This window comes from Magnolia sinica, chromosome 1 (assembly GCF_029962835.1).
Source record: "Magnolia sinica isolate HGM2019 chromosome 1, MsV1, whole genome shotgun sequence".
In the NCBI taxonomy this organism is placed as follows: Eukaryota; Viridiplantae; Streptophyta; class Magnoliopsida; order Magnoliales; family Magnoliaceae; genus Magnolia; species Magnolia sinica.
This window is the reverse complement of record NC_080573.1, coordinates 127,407,562-127,431,993: the sequence shown is the minus strand read 5'-3', so window position 1 is coordinate 127,431,993 and position 24,432 is coordinate 127,407,562. Positions and strand designations below refer to the sequence as shown.

Genomic DNA, 24,432 nt, shown 5'->3' with positions numbered 1-24,432 from the left:
GAATCACTTAGTACAGGCCTAGTCATATCGATGGTTTGGATAATTAATATGGACCCATTCAATATTTGGATCACTAAAAATTGGCTCAACCATGTGTATAGGTTGAATCACTGAAAATTGGCCCAACCATAATAATGACTTGGATCACTAAACATGGGCATGGGCATATAACTGGCCCAATCATATGAATGGCTCTAATAACAAGAGACAAGCTGGACATATTAACAATTTAGAACATCTAATATGGGCCGAGTCATATGAATGGTATGGATCAAAATAAGCTCATTCATATGAATGGTATGGATCATCGAAAATTGGGTCGAATCATACAAACAATTTGGATCAATAAAAATAGTCCCAATCAGGTGAATGTTATAGATAACTAAGACATAGGTCTAGGCATATAATTGGCCCAATCATATGAACAGCTCTGATAAAAAGAGATTGGCTAGGCATATTAACAATTGAGAATAACTAATACGAGTCAAGTCATATGAGTGGTATGGATCAAAATGAACTCATTCATATGAATGGTACGGATCACTGGAAATTGGGCCGAATCCAAACAATTTCACATATAACTAGCCCAATTACATGAACGGCTTTGATAATAGAAGATTGGTCCGATATTAGCAATTTAAAATAACTGACACACGCCAAGTCATATGAGTGGTATGGATCAAAATGAGCTCATTCATATGAATGATATGGATTGCTAAAAATTGCACCAAATCATGCAAACAATTTGGATCACTAAAAATAGTCCCAATAATGTGAATGGTATGGATCACTAAACATAGGTCTAGGCATATAATTGGCCCAATCATATGAACAGCTCTGATAACAAGAGATTGGCTAGACATATTAACAATTTAGAATAACTAATAGGAGCCAAATCATATGAGTGGTATGAATCAAAATGAGCTCATTCATATGAACGGTATGGATCACTGAAAATTGGGATGAATCATACAAACAATTTCTATCACTAACAATAGTCTCAATCATGTGAATGGTATGGATCACTGAAAACTAACCATCCAAATTAATGATTTAGATCACTGGGTATGGGCCTAGCTATATGCATTGTTTGGATCATTGAAAAATAGCCCTCCATATTAACAATTTATATCAAATTGATTCCTTGACCACCAACATTTCTGCCATCTATTTGGTGGCCACCAATGGGAGACACATCGAGCAATCACAAAAATCTACCATTGGCCTGAAAATGAGTGTTAAAAAAAAAAAAATACAGCCAGTGATCCACAAGCAACAGAAAATGTCCAATTGGACTACTAGGATTGTTGATAGAGGAGATCTTTTGTTAATCAACCATCAGAAGTGGGGTCCACCAGATGGGACAGTATGGATCACCGGAAGATGGGGCTGCCTGTTTGAAATGCTGGCCTGAATGGAATTGCCAATAATTAAGCTAGAACACCGCATATCACCACCTTAAAATACAAGCTATTGATAAAACAATGGCATTTAGATCCTTAAAATGCAAGTTATTGACAGAATATTGGCAATCAGATGGGGCTGCCTGTTTGAAATGCTGGCCTGAATGGAATTGCCAGTAATTAAGCTAGAACACCGCATATCACCACCTTAAAATACAAGCTATTGATAAAACAATGGCATTTAGATCCTTAAAATGCAAGTTATTGACAGAATATTGGCAATCAGATGATCAATCATCAACATCCTAACAAGTAACGATCCACACCACACAGAACATTGGACAACCAATCACTGCAGATCACTAATATGTAAAGTTAGCCTACTCTTATTGTTCAGAATATTCAGATGGCATCAAACATTAAATGGAAACAATACCGTGAATAACTGTGACAAAACAAATTTCTGATTCAAATGGGGCAAAGAAATGTAAGATCCACATACCTCTGCAGCACTAATTTTATTCGATCGAGAAACAGTCTTCCAAGTCAACCTCATCACCCAAGTTCATCTTAGCTGTGCACACCTGTAAAGAGAATCCACAAATAAATAGCAGTTAGCTTATGATGAAAGTAAACTATCCACCATAACCAAGAAAGCAAGAGAATAGTAAAATGGGATTTGCAAACTCCACAGACATTATACCCATCTACCCACTTCCTCATGTGCCAATGTGGCACATGTAAAGATCTAAACCATCCATCTGGCGTAGGACTGTCAGCCAGCTTTGGGTCGGGCACGGGAATACCCATATGCATTTCCGCTAATGGGTAATGCCCCCATACAAGTGAGACCCATGGCTCAGTTATACACACTGTCGATCACCGTGGATGGGGCCACAAAAATTGCCCAAATGGGACAATGTTAAGCCTTCGAATTGTGGCCATTAAATGGACAATCAAGAAAATAGTATGCCAAACATTCATACTTGAAAGATTGAATGCTAGGATCTTCCACTCTAGGATTATTTTATTTTATTTTATTTTATTTTTGAGGAACTTTTCACCATGATTGGGACGAAAACGGATTGGCTACTCCCCCTGCCACTAGCCCGGTGGCTAGTGGTCGGTGCTCTATGGGCCCCACCATGATGTATTTGTTTCATTCATGCCGTTCATCCATTTTTAAAGATCATTTTAGGCTTGATCCCAAAAATGAGAGGGATATAAATCTCAGGTGGACCACACCACAGGAAAACAATAGTGATTGCATATCCACCATTAAAATCCTCCTAAGGCCCATTGTACTGTCTATTTGACATCCAATCTGTTGATTAGGTCATACAGACCAAAATGAAGGGAAAAAAACAAAGATCAGCTTGATCCAAAACTTTTATGGGCCCCAAAAAGTTTTTAATGGTCGACGTTAATTCAACACTGTTTCCTGCAATGTGTTCAACTTGAGATTGGGATATACCACATTTTTGGTCTCATACCCTAAAATGATCAAGAAAAATAGATGGACGACATGAATGAAACACATACATCATTGTGGCGCCCACAGAGCACCGACCACCAGCCATTGGCTGGTGGCAGGGGGAGTAGCCAATCCGTTTCCCCAAACAATAAAACCAAAATTTTAAAATCATCAAAATGTCGGGCCCACAGCTCTGAACTAATACTCCAGGAGATAATACACATAAGGCAGGGAATCATGCAGTCCCTCACTTCTCTCATAAACATCCAAAATTTGCACCCTCCTATCAACATCTATTTAGTTCAATTGCATTTCCCAACACACACACACACACACACACACACACACACAAAAATCGAAATTCGAAAGGAGAGAATTCAATTGAAGCTATCACTTTTAAATCCAAAAAAAGTGAAAATCAAAACCTTAGAAACACTGAGACACAGCAGATCGAAGAAACGAACCTGAAACCAACACATCGATGACGGCATCCTGAGACGGAGCCACAAACATCAACAACGGAGATGCCGCCGGTTTTCCAGACCCCATCTCTATTCACATGCTCTAATCCAGAAGCCAGCAATCGAGATCTGAAGGCAAGGATTGGGAAACGTTGGTAGGGTATTCAGGGATTCGCCCGATTTTGTTGTTTTGTGAAAATGCTGGAAATATCGAGAATGCCAGCTTTGGCAAGTGAGCCTTCAATGAGGTTCTCCAAGGGCGTTCCCGCTCGAGGAGCACTAGCGTCCTTAGACGAGAGAGAGGAGACAGAAGGTTAGAGAGAGAACACTGAGAGAGAAGGTAGAGAGGGGGCGTGTGGCAGAGAACACGGAGAGAGAGACGTTGCTGTTTAGGGACGGCTCGGATGGGAAGAGTTCAAATGCGAGGAAGGAAAAGGAAAGTGGATCCACCGAGATACTATCGAAAACCTTCTCTCCCTTTACCGCGTGACAGGTGGAGCAAGAATGGAGGGAAACTCGACCGTTAGAAGCTCTAACTTGCGTATTAAGCAAGATTAGCCAACCCCGCCCGGACGTAGAAACTCGACCGTTAGAAGCTCTAGCGTATTAAGCAAGATTAGCCAACCCCGCCCGGACGGAGAAACTCGACCGTTAGAAGCTCTCACTTGCGTATTAAGCAAGATTAGCCAACCCCGCCCTCTGTGAGTCTCACAGTGATCTAAGTGTTTTATCCACGCCGTTCATCGCTTTTATCAGATCATTTTAATGTATGATCCTAAAATTAAAGCAGATACACAGCTCCAGTCGACCACACCAAAGGAAGCTGCAGTGATAATGACACCCACCGTTGAAACCTTTCTAAGTGCCAACGTGATGTGTTTTTTTTACCATCCAACCTATTCTTAGGGTCACGTACAAGTGGATGAAGTGAAAAAACAAATATCAGCTTGATCCGAAACTTCTCCAGCTCCCAAGAAGTTTTTAATGGTGGACGTTCAATCCCCACTTTGTGGTCCACTTAAGCCTTGTACCTGTCTATTTTTCATTTTGTACCTTAAAATGATCCGAGAAAAATGATGAACGGCGTGGATAAAACATTTACATCACGGTGGACCCCACAGAGCCCTGCCCGGACGGATTACCGTCCAGGCAGGGGTAGGACGCAATCCGCGTCCGATTAGATGGGCCACCCTGATTTTGTGAGAAATCCACCTCATCCGTCCGTTTTTCCAGGACATGTTACGACGTGGCTCCAAAATGAAAGCAGAAACAAAACACAAGTTGGCTGCATGACAAAGAAAAAGTGGGTAGAGAAATGCCTACCGTTGAAATCTCCTTAGATGTTTATATGTCATCCAGTCCGTTCATAAGGTCATTCCTACTTAGATGAACTGAAAAAACAAAAATATTATCCTGATACGAAAAACTATGTAGCCTTACAAATGTTTCAACGGTGGGCATACAATCTTTATTGTTGCCTGCCTGGCGGCCCACTCTAGTTTTGGATCTCCCACATTTACCGCCACATGTAATATGATCTGAAAAAACTGATGGACAGAATGGATTTCCCACGAACATAACGGTGGACGGGGTGGAACTTCCTCACACTGGCATACGCATGGCCGTGGGCCCACCTTGATGTATGTGTTGTATATCCACACCGTCTATCCGTTTTATCAGATCATTTTAGGGCATGGATTGCAGATCATACCAAAAAAAAGAAGTGGTGATTGGAGGCCAACCATTAAAAACTTACTAAAGCCCATCATGATGTTTATTTTTGCCATCCAATCGGTTTATATGGTCCCACAGACCTGGATTAAACTAAGATCACAAGATCAGCTTAATCCAAAATTATTTTAACCCACAGAAAGGTTTTAACTGTGGGCATTCAGTCACGACTCTTTTCTGTGGTGTGGTCCACCTGAGATTTGGATGTTTTCATTTTTGGATCGAGCTGAAAAGATAGATGAACGGTGCAGATATACAACACATAAATTGAGTTGGGACAGAACTTGTGTGTACCACGGCTGACTGACCCTATCCACTCCCAACCGTTGCAACCTTTTGCTTGCATATTTAGCATTCTCGCCAATTAGCTTATACTTATGCCATAGGCTGATTGTGCCACCAACCTCGATGTGGTTGTTAAGGTAGCAAAGTACCGTGAGCCCCACCATCATATATTTGTCATATCTACATCGTCCATTTATTTTGAGAGATCATTTTAGACCATGAACCCAAAAATCAAGATGAGGCCACGGAAGTTTTGGATCAAGCTAATGTTTGTGTTTTACCTTTATTCATCTTATAAACAGGTTGGATAGTAAATAAACAGCATTATGGCCCTAAGAGGTGACTGTCATTGTTCCATTGTTTTTGTAGTGTGGTCTACTTGATTTTTGGATAGGCCTAAAATGATTTGGAAGAAGAGATGGACAATATAGATATAACACATACATCATGGTGGGGTCTATGGAACTTTGCCATGTTAACACACCATCTAGGTACACACCAAGCAATCTGGTGTCTGCTTATACTCAGGCATGACATGGTGCTTGATAACAGGGCTCAGAAATTGTACGCATGGCTTGGATAAAACCTACCAATTGCACTTGCCAGTGTCTCAAAGGCATAATTCCAATATCATATTGTTTTGTCTACACTATTCGATAATGTGGACAGAAGACTTCATGCCAATGAGATCTTCTGTCTATTCGGTGTGCCACCTTGCGTCTATTATAGGGCCAAAAACTTAAAAAGATTTAAAACTCAGGCGTGCCAGAAGCTTTATGGGGCCCACCATTGTGTTAAATTATCACATAGTACACCAATTTAGAATATTAAAATTGATCTAGAATATCACATATATTCCTCCGAATATATTGAAAAATTCAAATTTATTCCAATTCCTCTCATTTACTCCCATCCAAATAGAATATTTTGATTTCAAATGGGTTTCATTTACTCCAATCCAAGCACAACTAAGTAAGCCATTTACTCTCAATTCATATATAAGAGATTCCATTTACACACCCTGTGCACGTTAAAGTGGAACGCGTACACGATCAAATTCATGCATCTTGTTAGCCCAACCATATTAAGTGCTCTTATTTGTCCCAAACTCAACTCAAAACCTAGGTCCAAAGACCCCATAGGTAACCTGTTTGGATCCCAGTTTAGGTCTTCATGAACCAGTCTTGGGCCAAAGGGAACATGACAAGATCCGGACCTAGTTAGCCGCTCGGGTATAGGTACTATAGGACCTGGCCCAAACCGAAAGGAATGCTTCAGTTCTCAGTTCAGTTCAGATAACAAAGGAATGCTTGCCCAAAAGAAGCAGCAGCAGCAGCAGCAGCTAAAGAAAATCAATTTCATGCTTTGATACTTCAATATGAGTAGGTTTGAGGCAAACATGACTTCATATATTTTCGGTGTTTACGGATTTTATGATGCGACTTACGCACATTAAGTTTAGGCTATGTTTAGACACCGAACATTTGAAAATCCCAACTTCCCTGTAACCAGTAGGGGCTTTTTTTTCCTGGGAACCTCCGGCAGAAAGCTTGGACTTCCATGGTCCAGCGCAAAGTTCATGCTTCCTGTTTTTGCAGAGTTTCCTAAAGAAATGACAGGCAAATACATATGTGGAGGGGTGCCAAGCCCATGTAATCCATGGTTGTTTCAATTTCTAGACTTTCAATAGGTTTTTCCAAACGAGGCATTAGGCTCTATTCAGAACCCTAGGCTCAATTCCTGAGTGCTCCTTTCGTCAGGAGAACACTGGGGTGTGGTGCAAATCAGCTGATATTTCCACACCTTATGGTAGATGCCGGGGCCTGCGGGTGCCACACCAGATGATCTTCCTCCATGTCGCAACAAAACAACAGAAGAGAGCAGATGTGGCACCAACAGGTTAAGTTGTCCCTGACAAAAGAAATCCTGGAATTATTAGCAAATGAATACTCAGCAAACAAAGAAAATCACGTCCCCTATACTACAGAAAAAGACATAAGCCAATCCTCTGTAAAGCATTCTGCAAAACAAACTATAACATATCAAAGAATAAATCGTGGAAATCTACACCTGATGACCAGATGTATACACAAGCTACAAATGTGAACACTCCAAAGCACTCCGAAGCAAGTGAAACATTGTTGGGTTTGGTTTGGAGTTGAGATTCACAAATATCACATATGCTACAGCCCAAGCAGTTCATAAGTGGGTTCCAGTGCAAACAAGCCCTGGCGGAAAAATCAGGTCAGTCCATCCGTCAGGTGGGCCACACATGGATGAGAAAACCGACAGAAAAAAATGACAAACTGCCTTATGTTCAACCTACGCATGCATCCTAGCTGATAGCAGGACCAGCCTAATTTCCAGGTCAGGGCATGTTCATGGTGGGGCCGCACCTGATGAGTGTTCAATGGCTGAGACCCTTCATGCAAGTGCTGCCGCTGATTGCTTTCACCAAACAAACTTTTGCAATGTATATATGAAACACACTGTAATCATGCAAGTCATGATAAAGAGAAGCAGATACATAACTATAAAGAGTAGCGTATCCGAGGGGAAAATAACACAACCAGATCACATCTTTTTTTAAACCATCTGGAAGTGGGTTTAAGTGGAGTGTAAGGAAGTGCTTCCCCAATGAAGCTCCAATTCAAGTTCGCAAACAAGTTTTACTTGAAAATAGCCAAGGAGTTTCAATAATGAAGTTAGAAATCAGCATAGAAGCATACCTTTGAATGGGAACAATATTAAACTCAAAAGAGTTTATCTTTTCAATGCTCTGCCTTGCAACTAGAAATGCATTAGAAATACCTTCTGGCAGTAAAGAGCACAAGCAGGCAATGGAAACCCAAACCCAAACTCAAAACTCTTAGGATACATTATTCTCCTATAAGAATCTCAGATTAACATAACTTCAGCAAAATTTCGAGCCTTAGAATGAACTCCATCCAGTTCGCTGCGTACTTCAAGCATTCATCGCGGAACACAAAGACCCAGTTCTAAACAATGAAAAAAATAATAATAATAATCAGCATTTAGTCGTGGAATGAAATCTAATTCCTAAAATCAAATCAATGAGAGGAAATCTTATGCAAGATTTTTATTATTATTATTATTATTTTAAAAAAAAAATAAATAAATCCTAAAAGCAAATTACTGACATGAAAGCTTAATATCGCCGTCATCATCACAACTAAATGCTGTGAAATCCCATAGCACATCTTACGAATTCAGGAGATATAACAGAATTTTTAGTAATCTCAAATTCTACAGAGTGAAAACCAGGTAATAGACCCAACCTAAGAGGAGCCACCAAGTGGTACCGCTTCGGCGCTTCCTAGTCCACATGAAATACATATCAATCCACGAATTTTAGTGCTAGCGGAAAAAGTATATAATATCCACTGGAGGACTAATGTGTTATTCCAATGTTAATGCCTGACAGATACTTTACAGCCAATGACACAGCCCAAGATTGACATTTGTGGGTGAGAACAATGTTTGAGATGTACATGAACGAGCCCAAGAACTACCTTTTTCTTTTTCTTTTTTAACCAACCATTTCTTTTTCTTTTGTTGTTTTTTTTCCCTGTAATTGACACAGCTTCTGTTAATGAAAACTAAGGGACTTGAAATGCAATATCAAGGTAAAGGTAACATGCATTCCTTTGTTGGTGTGTCAGTGACCACACTAGCTTCCCTCGAAACATGATAAAAATATCAGTGCACACCTTATACCAACTTTTTTAGTTTTGCTAACAATGAAATTTGATCTGCATTTCCAGGTTTTACAAGAAAGCCAACATGTTAGCATTTTCTACATCTCTTTCCACTATAACCAGCCCAGAAAGTAAATGAGACTCACCTGCCATGTTGGAGTCTCACCGGTCTAAAACACCATATTGTTTCTAACTTGTCACTTCTCATAACACCAACTAAATTTTTTTTCCGTGTTGTCGCTGTTCAAGCTCTTTCCATACAGATGCCAGAGTGACACAAAACCCATTTTCACTAAATTCAACCAACTGATAAAAAATTCTTGATCATGTCTCTCACTCACTTCTAATGATACTCTGTTTTCAAAGAATTTCTTATTCCTTTCCTTCTAGATCCACCAGATTATGTCAAATGAAAGCATCCTCAAAATTCTCCCTACTTGATTAAACAACAATTTCATCCCCCCACCTACGACCAAGGCCACTTTTTTGGAGAACCCAACAAATTAAAAAGCGTTTGAAGAAGTTCCATATCCCTAGGCATTCTACAAACAAGATATAGGTGATTGAATGATTATTCTATTTCTCTACACAAGTGGCACATGCTAGAGAAGCTTTCACCATTATCACCAATATGATCTAACATAAGGATCTCATTTGTTGTTTCACCAACCTTCTACCAGGTATCGCTTACATTAGAATGAAGCAATTCTTAGGCACTCCATTATCAATGTCACCAAAATCACCAACACGCCTATGTTTGCTGCTCCGAGTCGCGTGATCCAATAATGGGTCATTTGCTATCTAGATTACTAATTTTTAGCATCCTGAAGTTATGCTCCTACACTCTTAGTATTAATTAAGTTTTAGTGCAAATGTATATTTACAATGTTGAGATTTAAATTTTGATTAATTCATTACCATGCATATAATATAACAATATGCATGCGGGGTTTATAATAATAACATTTATATATCAAGTGCAAAATTCACTCATTACAAAATGATATTGCATACACTTAGGGTATGCATTGGAGTGACCCACATAATCCTAACACTAGAGTACCATATTGGAGGAAGCTGCGTACCGTGTACCAATTCCCGTACAACGTATCAAAGTGACCCACGATCCAGGTCACCTTTTTTGGATAATAAAATACCTTCATTTCTTATTTCAATCGCTCATGCGAACACTCTCACTCCATGTTGCTTCTATTAATAAAGGCCATGTATCCATCAAACAACTTATCAATAAATAAACGTTTAAAAAAAAAAAAAAAAAAAAAAAAAGCTCAAAAGTTTAGTTGCTCATCCTGCAACCTTTCGTTCTAGCAGTGCATATTTAAATATTGCTGATGACCCAAATCTTCCACACTCTGACAGTTATATCACCTGCTGGGAATCATATCATCCAATATTTTTTGAAATTGTGTTGTTCATTAATTCTATATCAGGAATTGCCTCATAGTCCTTAAGGGGAGATTACGTTGATCAGTAATCTCAACAGGGGGATTAGTGACTTGTATATGTCTTCAAAAACCTAAGGTCATGCCAAGATTTGAGCCATTGTATCAGATGACTGAACCCAAACTTGATCGGCCGACCAACTTGTGTGTGGCTCATTTGGATGGATAGTCCCAAAGATTCTTCAAAGATCCAGGATAATCAGCACTCTACATTTCAACACATGATGAGATTCACATCAAGTCTCGGGTGTTCAAGTGGTGAGAGATTGGGTAGTGGAAGTCGGTGGGTGGCACAGAACCAGATGAGTTGTGGGGAGGTGGACATGAAAAGCGGAGACATTTTCCATGGACAAACAGACATGACCAAGTGCCATATGTCTAACAAGCTTCTGCGTAGACAGAAGTTCAGATAGTCTTCTCACTATGTTGGTGCCAGATTGAGGCAGGACAAGTTGCTCTTGGTTGGTAATAAAATTCTGCTTGCCTTTCAAGAAAATTAAAAAATAAAAATAAAAAAGGACTGATGCCTAGGAAGTAGGACAGAACATTGGCTATGGATAATAATGCACAACACCTTATATGCAACTTAGTACAATATGATCACATGATATTTAGGGGGTGTTTGGGTAGGAAGAATCCTAAATGTGGATATGGAACCCCTGGAAATCGGTCAACATGGAAAGCAGTAGAAAGTTGAGAAGTCACTGGTCAATACAGGCTTTTTGTTTTTCAAGTTGATTTCCATAGAAATGTTGAAAGGTCGATGACCAACAAAAACAGGTCTCGCAATATCGTGGAAATGCCCATGGCTTGAGTTTTTGAGATGCAATCTATTTACTCATTTTCTGAGGAAAAGCATAATCATGATGGTGGATTTCCACAACCACCTTTTTGAAAAGAAACTAAAAACAAATCTATTGCATATATGTGCACACGCGCACATATATAGTTGATAACATATCAAGCTGGCAATCTTCTTCTATTGCTACCTGCAGTCATGCAGTGAAAGAAAGCAGTATGGTGTCTCCCTCCATTAGCCAAATGACCCTCAAACCCTGCCTCCAAAAAGTTTCTTCATGCAAGAACAGCCAAAGTGATGCTTGCGTACTCTACAGGGGATTGAAAGGCAATTCCACGAGTTCAAGATTGCCATCTCAATATAAGCCTTAACTTTCCTACCATTTAGGTTGCTAAACACTTTTTTACTCCCTATAACCAACTCCCTCCTCCAGGCATTGAGTTTAAAACGAATACTTGGCTAGCACATGAGTTTCAACCCCATATTGAATGCCCACGAACCTGTTTGGATTCATACACGAGGCAATGGTGATTCTAGTAAACTGTGGGAAAGTAAAAGCTATTTCCCTCTATTGTTTTTTCAACATATATATATATATATATATATATATATATATATATATATATATATATATATATATATATATATATATATAAAATTGAAGATGGATTGTGGAACATGCCGCATTGTCACATATTTGACACTAGCACATCGGCTGCTAGAAGATGGACAGTGGCCCATGTTGCATATGTGGCACGTTGACAATTGTGGCACATGTGAAGTCCCTAACAATGGATGGTGGCACATGTAGGGCACTTGAAGATGGTTGGTGGCACATGTTCCACATCACGCATGGCCAATTTGGTGTGGAGAGCTTGAAGATGAATGGCGGTACATGGGGATCGCTTGAAGCTGGTGGCACATGTTGTGCACGTGGCAAAGTAGGCTTGTGACACATTGACTCGCGGGACACTTAAAGATGGTGGTACATGTTGCACGCATGGCACATTGGCACATATATGGTTGCTTTAATATGGATGGCGGCACAGGCTTTACATGTGGTGACCTTAAAGATGGATTGTTGCACATGTGGGGCACTTGAAGATGGTCGATGGCACATGGGGCTACCATGTGGGGCACACCATAGAGTGGGGTTGTTTCCTCTCCTCTTCTCAATTTCTTGGAAATTACATTTCTTAGGCATGGGCAAGGAAATGAAAAGGGGCATTTTCCAGGAAATCTAGGGAAATTGAAATGACGTTTCCAAGAATTTGTTTATTAAGGGCTCTGAAATTTATTTAGAGAGAGAGAGAGCTATTTTCAAAGAAAATAAAAATCAATCTGAAAACATTCAAGATCCATTCAATGCATACCCATATATGTCCCCAATAGCATTTGACGACCATGCCCATTCAAGAGTTGATCTTTTCACTTCAAGGAAGACCAAATCTTGATGTTGCAACTTGTCCCGAAAGACTAATTGTTTCGCTCGAGCCAAACAGTCTACAACATTGTAAGCAAGGAGATTCTCTACAATGTTGTCATCTTCTTAAGAGATGGATCAGATGCAATTACCAGTAGAATGATGTAAACCGAGAATTCACCCAACTTATCCGAATTCTCAAAACCCATCCATCCATGATAGATAGGTGCACATCCACTTGATAAGGCTCATAAGGTTAGAGAATTCCTCAAACTCCTCATTAAGATCTCTTCGTAAAAGACGGACCACACCAAAAATTCTCCCATGGGTGATATGACGCCCGAGATTCACACGTCGTTCCCCATCACTATGTTAAAGAGTTTGGAGAACCCTCTCTTTAAGCACATCCCACACCATCTATCTACCCAGAACCTCACCTAAGCTTCATTCCCAAACCTAAAGGAGATTTCCCTTCTGAACCTACTCGTCATCTTTAACACCGATTCACATAAGCCAAAAGCCTTGTAATGAGCCAAGTATAGTGGAAACCACCCACCCTCCTTAGCCTCGTATTTTTCAATGATGATACTCTTCCATAAGCCATCCTCTTCATTAATATCCTTCAGGCTTCTTATCTCCAAGCCCCCTCTAGTTGGGGATAAGAATCCAAGTAGTATTTTTCAATGACGATGCTCTTCTATAAGCGGTCCTCCTCTTCCCAACAAGGCTTCATTCATAGCCTTCAGATTTCTTATCCCCAACCCCCTCTGGTTTGCAAACTTCTTCTTAGCTCACAAAGTGAGAAAAGAAAAAGAAAAAAAAAAAAAAAAACCTTGGAGTAAAAAAAAAAAACTTTTTAGTCTTTTCCAACCTTTGTACCACACTGCACAAACAATGGAATAAGGATATAAAAACAAACAACCTTTCAACCACACCTTTCCAAGAAATTCACAAACATGGAAATAGTGTTTCCTCAATTTACGTCTTTTTTTTAAAAAAAAAAAAATTTATACAACAAACAGGTGAGAAAGCCACACTAATTCAAAACGTAAATGCGGTGAGGATTAACAAATGATCTATGACAGGTCTAGTAAGGATCCACAGACAAAACTTTATTGTTTCTCCTCCAATTGGTTATGAGTTCTGACCTTTGGCCCGTATAGAACACAATCACAAAGAAGTGCATTATTGTAAGTTCATATATGATGAAATGTGAAAATCTTTCCACATTAGATGCTATTCAACTCCACAAACCATCAAATGGCTTGTTAACAAATCTTCTACCAAATACAAGGGACCATTGAAGTTACCCATGATATCTTGCATCTCCTCGAACAAAAAACTCTTACTCTCTTTGGTTCACAAGAACCTAATTTTCATGCCTCGTAGATCCCATAATCCATATATTGCACACATCACTGATAGTTCCATTAGGGGATGTTCGGATCCTTGCATTCATCAATCTTGGATTCACCTAACCAGGGATTTGCTCCAATTCTAATGTATGGTGCTTGCAAGGATTGCAAAATATGAAGAGTGATGAGCCCACCTACAACCTTAGTCCCCAAAAGTAGGGATTGACACTCCTCACAGAAAGGTGGTGTTGCACAATCAAAGGATTGACACCCCTCTCTCGAACCACTCGCAATGAACCTTCAATCTCTAACAACCATCCCGTCATCGTACAAACATCATCCAACCATTGTCAAATCACTTATCACGAGTACCACTTTCCCTGGTAGTTTTGGGGTTATATTTAGTGAATCTATAAACCAGACAATAAATTACAAATTCTAGGTTAACAAGTCATAGTACATGATGTCAACCAGATAATAGATCTGTCAACTCCAAGGATGACAAATCCAAGACTTGCTAATCCCAGGATTCGTAACTTTCTCCTGACTAATTCCCACCATCCAAACAGCCCATTAGACCAAGAAACAGCTTAAGATATGGTCCCCAAATTCTTCTCCTTGACAAGATGACCAACCCACTAGGTTTAATCAGGTCCTGTCATTTGTTCCATGATATCTGTGAACGTTCCATGATATCATGTACATTTGGTGTCTTTAAACATACCTTTACCTACTTAAAGAACAAAAGAGAAGGGATGTTCTCCCAATACAAATTAGCTCAATTTGTTCTCTGGTTCTCGTAATAAACACGATATTAGCCGCCTTTCTAAAAATAAAAATAAACACGATATTAGCCACCCATTAGTGGAAACTGTCAACCATCATTTGAACTAGCTTTGACACAATAAAATTAAAAATAATTTTTAAAAAAAAAAAAACCTCAATAATGGAACAACAACAAAAAAAAAAAAAAATTGTAAAATATAAAAATTCAAGTTTCATAGTTAGCCCCCATATCATTAAATTTTTACCCTAAATCAAAAGCTTTGATGAAACAAAATAAGTTCCCATGCCACATTAAAAAATGTGAAGATTTACTTGATGAGTTTAACATCTAATCTAACCTATAAATGAACCGAACCCTTATAAGTAATTAAAACCCGATAGCAACCTCTAAACACAATTCAGACTATGTAACACTATAAAAATCTAACCTACAAATGAACCAAACCCTTACAGAAAAATGATAGGATACGGCGTCGCGTATTGGTATCAGGGCCGTATCGGCCCGTACAGGTCAAAAAAAATTTAAGCTAAATAATTAAGGAAAATAACAGGAAGAGAGAGAGAGAGAGAGAGAGAGAGAGAGTAATACCATATTCAAGAATCAATCTTCTTCTCTTTTTCTTTTTCTTTTTCTTTTTTTGCACTTTGGACATGCATATGATAGTGTATCGGACCATTCTTTGATGAGAATATTGTTTGTCGGTTTGACTTGTTGAAGGCAAATGGGCCGAAATTGAACACAAATCAAGAATGATTTGGTGAACTAGGGCCCATTACATTGAAATACAACAAAAGGAAGATGAAAATATAAAAAGAAAGTGAGGGTTTACCATTCTTTCTGATTTTTCCCATAATGGTCCATTTTGCTTCGATTTGTCAAATCCTGTTCAAATCATTTGTTTTGACCTCAAAATAGGTCTAAATCTAGCCTAAAATAAGTTTTAAGCTTCTTCCATGGTTTAAATGAAAAAAGAAGAGGATGCATGAGTAAAATCAAAAAATAAATAAATAAACCAAAATTGGGCCTTTATTTTTTTTTGAGAGATCAAAATTGGGCTTTTATAGGCATATCTGCTTGTATCAGCCATATCAGCCCTGTATCAATGTCAATCCGCCCCATATTTAGCTGATACAGGTCAATACAAGCCGATACGGGTCAATTTTCCACTCCAACTATTACATGTGCCATCCACCCCCGCGATTTAGGGGGGCCACACCAAAGGAAACTGCTGGGAGAGAGACGTGAACCGTTGATTTTTTTACGGGGCCCATTGTGATGATTATGTGAAATTCATGTGAACCATTAGATGCCACACAATAGTTTAAGCTTGGGGCCCGAAAATCAAACCCATCCTTGATTCAGGTGGTCCACACTAAGGGAAACAGTTTGGGGGGTGGGCTTCGCTCTATACACTATTTCTAATCGTGAGGTCCACCTAAATCACCGGATGTGGCTGATTTTTCAACCCTATGCCTAAAATTGGGTCACTGACCTGATGGTCAAAGTGGATGCTTAAAATACATGGTGTACGTGAAATCCACTCTAACTATAACATGTGCCATCCACCCCCACGATTTATGTGGGCCACACCAAAGGAAATTGTTGGGAGAGAGACGTGAACTGTTGATTTTTTTTACAGGGCCCATTGTGATGATTATGTGGAATTCATGTGAACCATTAGATGCCACACAATAATTTAGGCTTGGGGCCCAAAAATCAAACTCATCCTTGATTCGGGTGGTCCACACTAATGGAAATAGTTTGGAAGGTGGGCTTCGGTCTATACAATATTTCTAATCGTGAGGTCCACCTAAATCACCGGATGTGGCTGATTTTTCAACCCTATGCCTAAAATTAGGTCACCGACCTGATGGTCAAGGTGGATGCTTAAAATACATGGTGAGGCCAACTTGAGCTAGACCAACTATTTCCTTTGGTGTGGCCCACCTAAATCATAGGTCAACCTAACGTTTTGGCCCTGAGCCTAACATGGAATGGCATATGTAATGGTTAGAGTGGATTTCACATACACACATTGTTTGAATTATCTTCGATATTATCGAAATATTTCTAATATTATCGCTATCTCTAGCTTGGCAATACCGATAACACTGGTAGCAATACCGATAACACCGGTAGTATTAGAAATTCCAGGCATCAGCAATGTATCACTAAGTATTGCCAATGTATCGATATCGCCAATATTTTCAATTATGTAAATTCCAGGCGTCGCTTGTATAGCCAATGTATCGATATCGCCAATCTATCGCTAATATTTTTTTACTGTGTAAATTCTAGGTGACGCTTGTATCACAAGTGTATCGACGATATTTCAATAATATCATTAATGTAAATATATTATGAAATGTTTATTTATTAAAAAAATTATATTTCAAAATTTTTTATGTACACATTATTGTATGTAGTTTTCAATTTGTCATTGCTATTGATAATATCTCAATATTATCATTATCGCTATTAAGACCACAACCTTTCGTTTCATTTCCAATTGTCAATGATTTTTGAGAAAATATCTTGAGTTATCGATATTCTGCAATATCAATACATTTTTTGGATGGAAGATTGCATGGATGATTGGATGGTTGGATGGGATGGTTAGACTGTTTCTTACGACAACACATGCTTTTAAGCCCCCTTTAAATGGAAACTTATTGTGTATTCTTCTTCTTCTTCTTTTTTTGCAAAATTTTTATTCCTAAATATGCAAATTTGTGTATTTTAGCATATCCTGAAGTTTCACTGAAAATTCTACTATTTTCCCCATGTTTTCCCGCATTTCTGGTTATCAACAATATTATCGGCGATATCGATATTGTTTTTGTATCCCCGGCTAGCGAAACTTGTAGCAATACCGATACTTCAGACACTGCATACACATCAAGGTGGGCCCATAAAAAATCAAGGTAGGTTCCACACATTTCATCCTCAAGAATTACATTTCCACGGAAGTAGCTCCCCTACACTATGGTTCGTAGGAGAGCACTACTCATGTGTGTGTGTCAAAGATGGGGAAACAAAAAAGATCTTAAGAAGATACCAAAAGGCTATCTCAGCTTGCACCTGGAAGCACGATGTAGCGTCCCGATTTCCATGTAGCCAATTACACGCACACCTAGACATACATCTACTTCATGAGGAATATAGTGAAATATTAAACATAATGGATGAGTGTAAATAGAACAAATAAATAAATTTCGGGGATGAAATTTTATTTAAGGGGGGTAGATTGTAACACCCCGAACTTTTCGATACCTGAGTATTGAAAGTTCTCAAGTGCTACCATGAAATTTAACATAATATGTACATGTGTATGATACCAATCTAATTATCCTGACTTTACATCTATTCTTCAACATGAATCTGACCGTTAAGAATAATCTTCATCCTTAGATCAAGTCATCCGACCGTTGATTTTAAGACAAGATCATCATATGTCCAAGTAAACCCACTTGCGATCATCTGATTACAAAACTGACCATACACCCACCTATGTACATGAATAGATTACTAACCATCAAGCTTTCCTATTATGAACATGTCATCTAACCATCCATCATGTGGTTTAATATATGTACATTCTCTTGATTTATTTGATGAATAACTCTTTATTCATAACGATTTAGATATACATTCTTTTGTAAGAATTGCTTAGAAATGTGCCTATAATCATATAGAACCATTAGATTTCCTAAAACTCTCATATTAACAATAATTACGAAAATGTCATTAACCTAGACTCCTGAATTCTAGATCACATGGTTCCCACGATCCATTTGATGTGAAATTTTATACAATGCCTATGTATCATAAATTAACCATATATGTCGAATTTCAGCCCTTAGATCATTGTAAAAGTGGCCCAATTGACAAATCAGCTTGTAACCGTTGATTTTGGTGTCCATTGAGTGAAGCAACCTCATGGGTAATCGTAGTAAGATATTTCCCTTCATATGAACTTGGATTGGCCATCATACGAACCAAGTGTGAAATATGAAGACCTCACTTCCGTAGGCTTTTACTTAGCCGTCAAGTTATCCTTTTAGGGCTTACCAACACTGTATAAACCTAGATCTTTAGATCTAACCACTTCCAGCCGTCCGTCGCAACTCAAACTTGGACCACACCTTGGCCTCATATGACTACGATATCATACAAAATCTAGACCCCGATCTATGATCCAACACCGTTGAACGCGGAAGCCAACTCCTTTCTTTTAACGCAAAAGGTGAAATTTCATATCTAGGCATTTTCCACCATCGATCAAACATCAAATTTTGTCCAACCATTTACCTGTCTTGACTACACATTTTCCCCAAAATTGGGCCTCGATCATTGAATATGGACCGTTAATGGAGATTAAATCAGTTTCGGCACTCGGTCAGAAAACTCTTAAAATAAGACCTCGATCGATGGTGGAAAAGGCCTAGATCTGAAATTTCACATTTTACATAAAAAAGGAGTTGGCTTCCGCGTTCAACGGTGTAGGATCATAGATCGGGGTCCAGATTTTGTATGATATCGTGGTCATATGTGGCCAAGGTGTGGTCCAAGTTTGAGTTGCGATGGACGACAGGAAGTGGTTATATCTGAAGATCTATGTTTATACAAAGTTGGTAAGCCCTAAAAGGATAACTTGACCGCTAAGTAAAAGCCTACCGAAGTTGGGTCTTCATATTTCACACTTGGTCCGTATGATAGTCAATCCAAGTCATTTATATGAAGGAAAATATCCTACTACGACTACCCACGAGGTTTCTTCACTTAATGGACACTAAAATCAATGGTTACGGGCTGATTTGTCAATTGGGCCGCTTTTACAATGATCTAAGGGCTGAAATTCAACATGTATGGTTAATTTATGATACATAGGCATGGTATAAAATTTCACATCAAACGGATCATGAGAACCATGTGATCTATAATTCAGGGGTCTAAGTTAATGGCATTTTCATAATTATTGCTAACATAGGAGTTTTGGGAAATCTAATGGTTATATGTGTTAATAGACATATTTCTAAGCAATTCTTACAAAAGAATGTATATCTAAATCATTATGAATAAAGAGTTATTCACCAAATAAATCAAGGGAATGTTCATATATCAAACAACATGATGGATGGTTAGATAATATGTTCAAAATAGGAAAGCTTGATGGTTAGTAATCTATTCATGTACGTAGGTGGGTGTATGGTCAGTTTTGTAAGTAGATGATCGCAAGTGGGTTTACTTGGACATATGATGATCTTGTCTTAAATTCAACAGTCGAATGGCTTAATCTATAGATGAAGATTATTCTCAACGGTCAAATTCATGTTGAAGAATAGATGTAAGGTCAGGATAGTTAGATTGGTATCGTACACATGTACATATTAAGTTAAATTTCATGGTAACACTCGAGAACTTTCAATACTCAGGTATTGAAAAGTTTGGGTGTTATACACTATGCTTACTAAGTTATCACCCTTCCATATTGTAACTCGAGGCCCGTTTAATTATACCATCAAAGTTCTATTTGGATAGGCTACTCTAAAGACTTTGTTCAGCCAAGGCCTATCTGAATAGGTTTCTATGGGTAGTCCATTTTGTTGTATCAACTGCTATTTTTCAAACACCCTATTTGAACAAAAATATGTGGCTCACGTAAACATTTGGCACATTGGCACATGTGAACAAGTGGCGACTTGTAGATTAATACTAGCACATGTAGCTGTAGGTCACTTCAAGATGCACAATGATACATGTGGGACACTTGAAAATGAACAATGACACGTGGGCTCACTTGAATATACACAATGGCACATATGGCATGTGCGGCATATGTACATGGGAGCATTGGCAAATGCAAGGCACTTGAAGGTTAGATGTGGCACATGAGGCACTTGTGGGGCACTTGAAGATTGTATGTGGCACATATGGCACATGTGGGGTGCTTAAAGGTTGGATGTGATACATATGGAATGCTTAAAGATAGACCGTCTCAATTGTCACATTGACATTGTGGCTCATGGGGCACACCGCACATGTACCATGCATGCATGTGAAAAATAGCTACTCATTCATATACTTTATGAAGTATAGGCTAAAATCAACTCTCTCTGAATTGCCTTGTAAAAGGTAACAACTAGGTTATTATACAGCCCTCTCTTCTTTTTTTATTAGAATTGGGACCACTACCAAATATAGTGGTTATCCTTCAAAAAAACTATCCAAATATGTTGGTGGAAATACCACGGACAGCACCATTATCCAGACAAGGCTATACAAATGGAACTCCTTGGGTAACCGCATGGCCCCTAAATGAGGCAGAGGCAGACAAACTCGGGCTGTGACTTATGTAGGTCCAACCATGAGCATGCCACAGACCAAAAATCAACATCAACTGGACCATCCTGTCTAATCAGCAGTGTTCTAAGTGAGACTAAAATACAAAAGCTCTGCATAGAATTGCATTCAGTATGTAGAAGTTCATTGACCAGGCAACTGTGAGCCAGCAGACAATCCATGATGGAGCCCATGCAATGGATCATGGATGGCTCAGATCGCAATACACGTGTCATGTGTATGGTACATGATATGGGAGGAAAGTACTTCCCATCTCTCATTTATATTACCCCCAAAACAAAAAACAAAAATTAAATACAGCAACAGAAACATGAATTTGTCCAACAATCCACCCCTCCTGACAGACTGCGTTTGGGGTCCACCTTTTGGGGACCAAAACCATTCACTAGGTGAGCCGTATCATGGACGATAGATACCACCAAAGCATCCTGCTTCATATGATCCTAACCATTAGATAACCTACCCACTAAATATTAGACTTCATTTGCAGGCCAACAATGGGAAGGCAAGGACCTGTGATTGAGTAGATATCTGGGAACATGGCCTCTCTATAATGAGGCCACCAGATGAGTGGCCTGGATAAACAATATAATGGACCCCACCCATGCAATTGATGGTAAATACCAAAAATGGTCATTTTGTTCATCAAGCCTGATCATCATGCGATACAGCCGAACAGATTCCGCAATAAACTAATGTAACAGAAGACGGTAGCAGAAGTAAATCTATTTAAAAAAATAATTAATTAAATAATTAAAATTTTAAAAAAAAAAAGAAAAAGAAAAGAAAAGAAAAGAAATTTTTAAAAATCAGAGAAAAAGTTGCTTACTCATAAAAACTAAAAACATGAGATCAGACTCCTGGATTTGCACGGCAGAGCATACCCTGAGACAACGATCTGGAGCTCCTCGAATCGATGGCCAGGCACGACGTGAGGCAGGCCGCCGACACCGCGCTGTGGAACGGAAGGAGGGATTGAAGACAAGCCATCTCAGACGGCAGCCTGCAATCCTCAATCCAACAAAAAAAATATAAAAAAAAAAAAAGGTGAGCTGCACTGATTGAAGAAAATAGGAGAAAATTTTAAGGAAGAGAGAATTGCCTGGAAAAGGTGGGGAATGGGCGAGGAAGGAGGGTTGGAGAGATGGGTTTGTTAGGCTTTCTCATGGCAGATTTGAGGAGAGAGAGACTGGGTTTCGAGAGGGTTTGAAATCGAGACGCCATCTGACGAGGAGGTGTGTAAATGAGAAGGGTTTAGGGAAGGCTTTTCATTTTCGGGTGGAGGAATTATAAGGCCCTCGACCGGAGATGAACAGTAGTATCCTCGGGTTTTCGGACGCGGCTTCGGTGGATTCCCTATTCACCGAGGTGGGTGGGACCCTGCCCGTGAGGCCCACCCTGAGGTATTCCTTGTATCCTCTCCGTCCATCCGTTTTGAAAACTCATTTGAGGGCGTTATACCAAAACGAAGCAGATATAAATCTAAGATGGACCATAATACAGGAAACAGTGGTAATTTTAATTTAACATTAAAAACTTTTCATGGGCCTCGAAAGTTTTGGATCAAGCTGATATTTGTGTGGTCTCGTCGTGGACATCTTTTTTACATTATCAACAGATTAGGTGGAATTTTTAAGGGTGGGGATTCAATCAAGACTGTTTCCTATGCTGAGGTCCAGTTAAGATTTGGATCTGCTTCATTTTTGGAATCATGTCCTAAAATGAGCTGTAAAAATGAATGTACGGTGTGGATGTAAGTCACATACATCAAGGTGAGCCCCACAGTCAGGGATCCAACCCGGTTTTCACTTTTCAGTTTCGGACGGGATTGCCTGCGGGGCCCCCGCACAGATATGTCTCTGCCCGGAGCTGTATGCTGCCGGTAGAGATGTCCGTGAAGAATCTACTCCGTCCATCTTTTTTGAAATACCACAATGGGAAAGGATTTTAAAAATCAGAAAGATCCAAAAATACCACACAAAACAATGGGGATTGAACGCACTGGCAGTGACAGGAGTTCTGTACCAGGACGATATTTGTTCCTATAGTTTACCTGAGTGGTAATAATTCTATGAACGGTTTGGATGGCATATAAACATCATGGTCAGCTCCAAGAAGGTTTCAAGGTTGGACGTTGTTGTTCCACCGTTTTATTGGTGTGGCCCACCCGAGTTGTGGATCTGCCTGATCTTTCAGTTCATGAATGTTTACCAGTTGTGTGAACGGTTGGCAATTTGGTTGGAGACTACTAGCTTGCCCGTTCAGATCGTCCGCCAATCCAATCCCGCATTTAGTGCGTTTGGATGCACAATTTAATTGAATTGCAATTATCTCCTGTCTAATAAAAGTAGAAATAAGCTATCCATACTTTCAAGTTGGACTTGAAAGTGATGTAATTGCAAGTTGAGGGAAGAACCATTGGATCTTGTCAATTCATCATTGATTGTTAACCTGATTATCCTGATTTCATCTCGTCCATCCAAACACAACGCAGGCTTGGATCGAGTTAAGGGTCCACCTCTGCCTTGCCCTCTTCGGGACCCACATTCTAAGATCTCATGATGATTGTAACCGTCCATCCTCCAGGCGGTAACATAGATGGGCCACGATCCAATAATCACGCCAAAAGAATGATCCCTACCATCTGTTTCCAAATTAAATGCAAACCATTGAATTTTTTCTTTTGGATGGTCCGCATTCAAAAACGAATATCAATAGTAAGAATATTGAATACAGTGTGGCTTTTGGATCTTAATCCATACACGGTGGTGTCCGTGTGAGAGACCGAATTTTTGGACACAACCAAATGCTGCAATTTTCCACTATTGGTTCATCCATGAGGTGGCCCATTAGTCGGTCGGTCAGGATTTGATTGAAAAAGGTTGCAATGTCCTTTCTTTTTCCCTTTTTAGGTATTTAGTATGGTTCTACAAGCAAAGAAAACCAGGGATCGAACCCTGGATAAATCACACACACTCCACCATATATACGCCCCCACCTTCATAGAATCTGCACCATTCATCCCGAGCGCCCATTCATGGATAGCCTTTCTTCTTTTTTTTCCTTTTTTTACCAAAAAAAAAAAGAGGATGGCCTGTGGAGCCTCAACCTCACCACTTCGACGACCCTAACCGTCGAAAACTCCCATTGCTTCCCATCAGATGTGAAA

The 24,432-nt window shown here is 39.3% G+C and overlaps 1 long non-coding RNA gene across 1 annotated transcript; it reads right to left on the bottom strand.

The window, feature by feature from the left end:
* Positions 1–8,003: 8,003 nt before the first annotated feature.
* On the bottom strand, positions 8,004–23,153 carry LOC131258003 (uncharacterized). The gene is made up of 2 exons (XR_009177764.1): positions 22,093–23,153; positions 8,004–8,353 (listed from the first exon to the last, which is right to left on the bottom strand). It is a non-coding gene; the product is annotated as an uncharacterized LOC131258003 (long non-coding RNA).
* Between the last annotated feature and the right edge of the window lie 1,279 nt (positions 23,154–24,432).